The sequence below is a fragment of the Limulus polyphemus genome, unplaced genomic scaffold (assembly GCF_000517525.1).
Source record: "Limulus polyphemus unplaced genomic scaffold, Limulus_polyphemus-2.1.2 Scaffold3773, whole genome shotgun sequence".
NCBI lineage: Eukaryota > Metazoa > Arthropoda > Merostomata > Xiphosura > Limulidae > Limulus > Limulus polyphemus.
Window position 1 is genome coordinate 65,500 of NW_013669383.1, and position 6,127 is coordinate 71,626.

The following is a 6,127-nucleotide window of genomic DNA, read 5'->3' on the forward strand; positions in this document are numbered from 1 at the left end:
CACCTGGCCATGCCGGGCCTTTACAACAATAAATGCAACCGAGAGTTTAAAGCTACATACAAATAATTCCTAAATGACAACAGCTTTCTTAAAAGACAACGTTTGTTTAACTGGCTATTTGCAACGTAAGATATTTTAGTTTCTCCCCTAAGCCATTTCTTACTTCGTTCGATTAACTCTCCTGTCTTTGATGGTAATCTATTTTGTAGTCATATATATATTCGATAACGTATGCATTAACAGTGGCTTCATTCATTGGTTAATTTCTTAACAGCGGCACCATTCATTGGTTAATTTATGAGACCAAAGACTTCTACTTCTAAACTGATCAATACGAATACGTTTAAAAATATTATACAACATGAAATCCAATAACATTATCACAGATAACAGATACAAAATGGGAGGACATTCGTAGAAGAAAACCAATTTGTAGAAGGTCATTAAAATTGTAATGGTAATTTGATATCATTGTAAAGTCATTACTAGCTAACAGAGACTGAAAATGTTTAATGCAGACAAATGGGATTTAAGTTGGGTTTTTTTTTCTCTTTTGTGCAAGAAAACTTTATATTTCCGGTTTAAAAATTATTATATGTTTTTTTTTAATGTTCTAACTGTGGTTAGATATTCTGAAATAGGGGACACTGTAACCATCTGCATTTTTTTCTTCTGCTTTTCTTTCGTGAGCTCTTATAGGCCTTCATGTGTTCAATGAATCTGTCATCTACTTGTCTGCTTGTCTCCCTTACTTAAATAGCTCCGCATGTAATCCCTAAGATGTTACACGTTACAATTGTCGCTCGGTCAACAATCGCTCAGTCAACAATCCATTTTTACTCCTGCACAGTAAAGGATATAGAGTTGTTGTGTATAATTTATCTATACTGTCAAATCCAATGTAAGCTACGTGATATTATACTTCCATACAAATGAATTTCTCCAAGTCACTCTCGCCCATGCAGTCATAAGCGTGGGTGAATCATATTATTTGACACATGTTTCAAAACATCTATTGACGTCATTAGATTCTTCGGTACCTTAAAGTGACAAACCCGGGATTTCTTCTATCTTTATTTTGGTAACGGAACACTAGCATATGTAGAAATAGTCTATTTAGTTAATATTGCTTAGATGGCGAGTGTTTCCGTTCTTAAAGACTACAAAAGATACATTTTTAAATCCTAAAGTTGCAACTGTACTTTATCGTGCTTTATTCATACACACCAAAAGTTTCCAAGTTATAAAAGCGTTGAATAAATAAAGAACGATATACTGACAGAAACGTTGCAGAAGGAACTTTTATAGTTTCACCTTAGCTGTAAACATTCAAAACGCTCGTGCAAGTAATTATACACAACTGTGAAGACTGAATATAGCAACAAGTTTCTTAAAAACACTTATAACTTTCATATTCAAACTGTACTTAGGATTTTCTGTTTCGGTCTATGTATCCAACTTTTACTCGGTTGTTTTCTATCAAGCCAAATATTGCTATATTCATTTGTCCCAAAGTGTTGAAAATATCTAATTTCTGCCTTTGTGAGCTCGTAATATACGTTTATGGATAAATTGACAATATAATATAAACCATTAACAAAATAATGTTTTCTATTTTATTCTAGTCCGAAGAGACGGATACAAATGTTGATACTTTATAGCTGGCAAATGTAAACATCATGGCTAACAAATGTATACATCGATAGTCATGGCTAACATACATTGGCTGGCCACATTTTTAGATACCATGTCTAACTAGCTGAATGTCCGTCATATGACCATAAATGATGATCAGTTTTTCTTCTAAAATTAAATTTAAATGAATGTCTTATGAACACGTTTCAAAAATTAACTTTATTATATCCCTTTTCTAGTATTTCACGAAAACAAACTTTTTGTTCATATTTGGTCATCTCCTAAAAGTTTACCTTGATTAGAATGTTGACTTATTTATATTTTTATGTTATATTCAAAAGTTCTTCTTGATAAAGCCTTATAGACTGAACAATGCGAATAAGTATTCCTACATGGTCAAACGTCTGACCCTTCGGTTTATTAATTCTGATGGCAAAGGCAAAGGATATTATGGTGAAGGGTAAATGCTTACAAGTTTTTTGACTAAGTCTTTAAAAATCTCTTACCAAAGGTGAAAAACATCAATAATAATGTATTTTATCGTCATATATTGCATTGAAAAATATTTATATTGTTTTTCACACATACTCGTATTTATTATGAAACATGATGTTATCCCTTATTTAATCTATAATTGTATTCGTAGTTTTTAGAATATTCAAAGAACTTGTTGCAAACACGATAATAAATACAATACAGATAAAATCCCGACTCAACTGGGATTTAAACTCGAGATTTCTACGTGATAATCGAGCCCTATAACCAATGTAACACCCTGTGTTCATAAGCAAATTATAACAAATAACGCAGATCCATAATGTGAAGTGTCATGTTATTTATGCCTTTTCCTAATATTGTAATATCTTTCTCTAAACATGATGAGTTAGTAGTTTTGAAAAGTTATAAAAAATCCCCATTGGAATGTGAGTTGAACTCGAAACTTCCGATTGAGACAAACTACTGAGCCAATTTGAACGTTACCAACAGAGAGTAGAGAGTTACCTACAGAGAGTCGAAAGTTACTGACAAAGAGGCACTTGGGATTACACAAGAGGGGGTATTTTTGTGGCGTTTTCCAAATCTGTCTTCTCCAACATGTGTAAATAAAAAGAGTAAAGCAGGATTCATTAAACTGTATCATCTTTCACCAGTCCTTACTAGTTTGATTTTTACGCTTTTGACACCACTACAGGCGCTCTTTTTGTTACCAAACGAGTCCAGTGTTTTATGAAGTAGTTGCCTTCTACAATAATGCATTTGTTACACCGTTCTTTAGAAGGTGTAGAGGAAGATGAGTATGGATTGCCCTGCACTGAATTTCTGTCAAGTGTTTGATATATTATTTGGTGATGGATAAACTTCACCATCCTGTCTAACTGCTTTTCTCCTCTTTCTCTTATTACGTGTTTACAGCTACAATTCCCCTACGCAGTAGACATTTTATTCACCTTTTACCATTTGTGATAAACATGAATGATCAATTTCTTGGAGCAGTGTACTCATGAAAGTATCTTGGCCACTGCAGCCCCTGATAGACGTGCATCAACTATCATGCCTCTTTTGAACGCTGAAATATCTTTGCTTTCCCCAATACGTGTTAGTCTGACTGTAAATGTTCTTGTCCCAGTCATTTACAGCGCTACAGGATTCAAATCATCACACGTCGTCAGATCTACCAAATTTACATTTCTAGCTTAAGTCCGAAAGGATACATAGTTTCTAATAAAATGGCCAACCAGTATGTAAAAGCGATTGAAAGTCATGACTAATAGATTTGAACTTTGTTATTATTTTCGGATAAACAATAAAAGATGTCTAAAAACCTTTTTTTAAACATACCTACTTGTTTTCATCAGGAAGTAAAAAATATTATTTAGTTTGACAAGTTATTTCGATAATTATTCCAGATTTCAACATTGATAGTATTAGTTGACAAATGAATATTATGATAGTCTTAGCTGACAGATACAAACACTGACAGATAGAAGCATTGATAATTCTAGTTGACAAATTGATATAATGATAGTCTTAGCTGACAGATACAAACGCTGACAAATAGAGGCATTGATAATCCTAGTTGACAAATGTATATAAAGATAGTTTTAGTTGACAGATACAAACGCTGACAAATAGAAGCATTGATAATCCTAGTTGACAAATGTATATAATGATAGTCTTAGCTGACAGATACAAACGCTGACAAATAGAGGCATTGATAATCCTAGTTGACAAATGTATATAATGATAGTCTTAGCTGACAGATACAAACGCTGACAAATAGAGGCATTAATAACCCTAGTTGACAAATGTATATAATGATAGTCTTAGTTGACAGATGCAAACGCTGACAAATAGAAGCATTGATAATCCTAGTTGACAACTAGATATAATGATAGCCTTAGCTGACAGATAGAAGCATTGACAGCTCTAATGTTATATCACTATAGTCAAGCATTAGTGTAGTGTTTTATCAGTATAGTCAAGCATTAATGTATTGTTTTATCATTATAGTAAAGCATTAGAGTGGTATTTCATAAATATTATCAAGTATTAGTATAGAGCTTTACCATTATACTCAAGCATTAGTGTAGTGTATTATCGTTATAATCAAGCATTAGTGTAGTGTTATATAATTGCAGTCAATCATTAATCTAGAGTTTTATCATTATAATACAGCATTAGAGTAGTATTTTATAAATATTATCAAGCATTAGTATAGAGCTTTACCATTATCGTAAAGCATTGTGTAGTGTATTATCATTATAATCAAGCATTAATGTAGTGTTCTATCATTGCAGTTAAGCATTAGTGTAGTGTTCTATCATTGCGGTCAAGCATTAGTGTAGTGTTCCATCATTGCGGTCAAGCATTAGTGTAGAGTTTTATCATTATAGTAAAGCATTGTGTTCTATCATTGTGGTCAAGCATTAGTGTAGTGTTCTATCATTGCGGTCAAGCATTGGTGTAGAGTTTTATCATTATTATCAAGCAGTTGTATTTTATCATTATTATCAAGCAGTTGTATTTTATCATTATTATCAAACATTAATTTTTTATCATTATAGTCAAACATTAGGGTAATGTATTATCTTCATAGTTAAGCATTAATGTACTGTTTTATTATTATAATCAAACTAGGATATGGCAGATGAAGGTGGTTGACAAATCATAACACATTTTTCTTTGCTTTTTTTTACTCATAAGTTCTTAAAATTAGTATCGTGCCTTATTATTAAAGTTAAACATTAGTGTAGTTGCTTATAATTATCGTCAAGCATTAGTGTACTATATCTTACCATTATATTCAAACATTATTGTAATACTGCTTATCAGTATAGTCAAACATTAGTATTGAGTATTCTTACATTACAGCACCTCGTAGTTCGTAGGAAGCTCTAGGTCTCAGTTGGACAATGTTTATATATAGGCGACCAAGTGGGCGCAAAGAGAAGTTAAACTGCGTGGTTGTTAGTTTAGCCGAAACGGGTGATATTTTAAAGTGAGTTTCACAGTTTAACAGATATAAGGAGAATAATTTGTCTTGTCAAAGGCTGTTCCAAACTAATTGAACCAGTCTGTATGCATAAAGCTCTGGATACAACTGTGGTAACCCACGAGGTAACGTAAGTGAACTGATCACTAGTTATATTGTGATAACAGAAGAAAAAGAGAATTATTTAAAGTTTTGGATACAACTGTGATATCCTATAGTGTAAAGAATTTTTGTAAATACATTTGACTTGTTTTGAATATATTATTTTACAACAAGTGGATTGTGTGCTGTCTGTTTATTGTTGACATTTGACGCGAACAAGTCACAGACTGTAAAGAATTCGGCCTCATAAACACCTGACAAAGTCAAACATTAGCGTAGTGTCTTGTCGCTATAGTAAATCATTAGTGTACTGTATCTTATCACTACAGCCAAATATTAGTGTACCATATCTTATTATTATTGTAGCCAAACATTGGTGTAGTATTGCTGATTATTAAAGTCAAACATGTAGTGTCTTATCATTATTCAAGCATTAGTGTAATATATCCTATCATTAGTGTTAAACATCAGTAGACCTCATTATTCTACCCCAAATATTGGTCCAGATTTTATTGGGAACTTAACTTTGTTGTATAAAGGTCGGGAAAACATTTTTAAAACAAAATTTGTTTTTGTTGCTGTTTATTTGTATAAGTTTAGCCAATCAGTTTTATTGGAAATTGATAGCTTCTGCGACACAAAATTGTAGATCGTCTAAATTGCTTTGTTTAATGGAATTTTCCTTTTGTGTAGAGAGGATTAGTGTATCATGTAGTTCTTGTCAAATTGTTATCACTGCTTTATTGTTGCTCATCTTAACGTTGCTTTATTGTTGTTTATCTTAACGTTGCTTTATTGTTGTTCATCTTAACGTTGCTTTATCGTTGTTTATCTTAACGTTGCTTTATTGTTGCTCATCTTAACATTGCTTTATTGTTGTTGTTCATCTTAACGTTA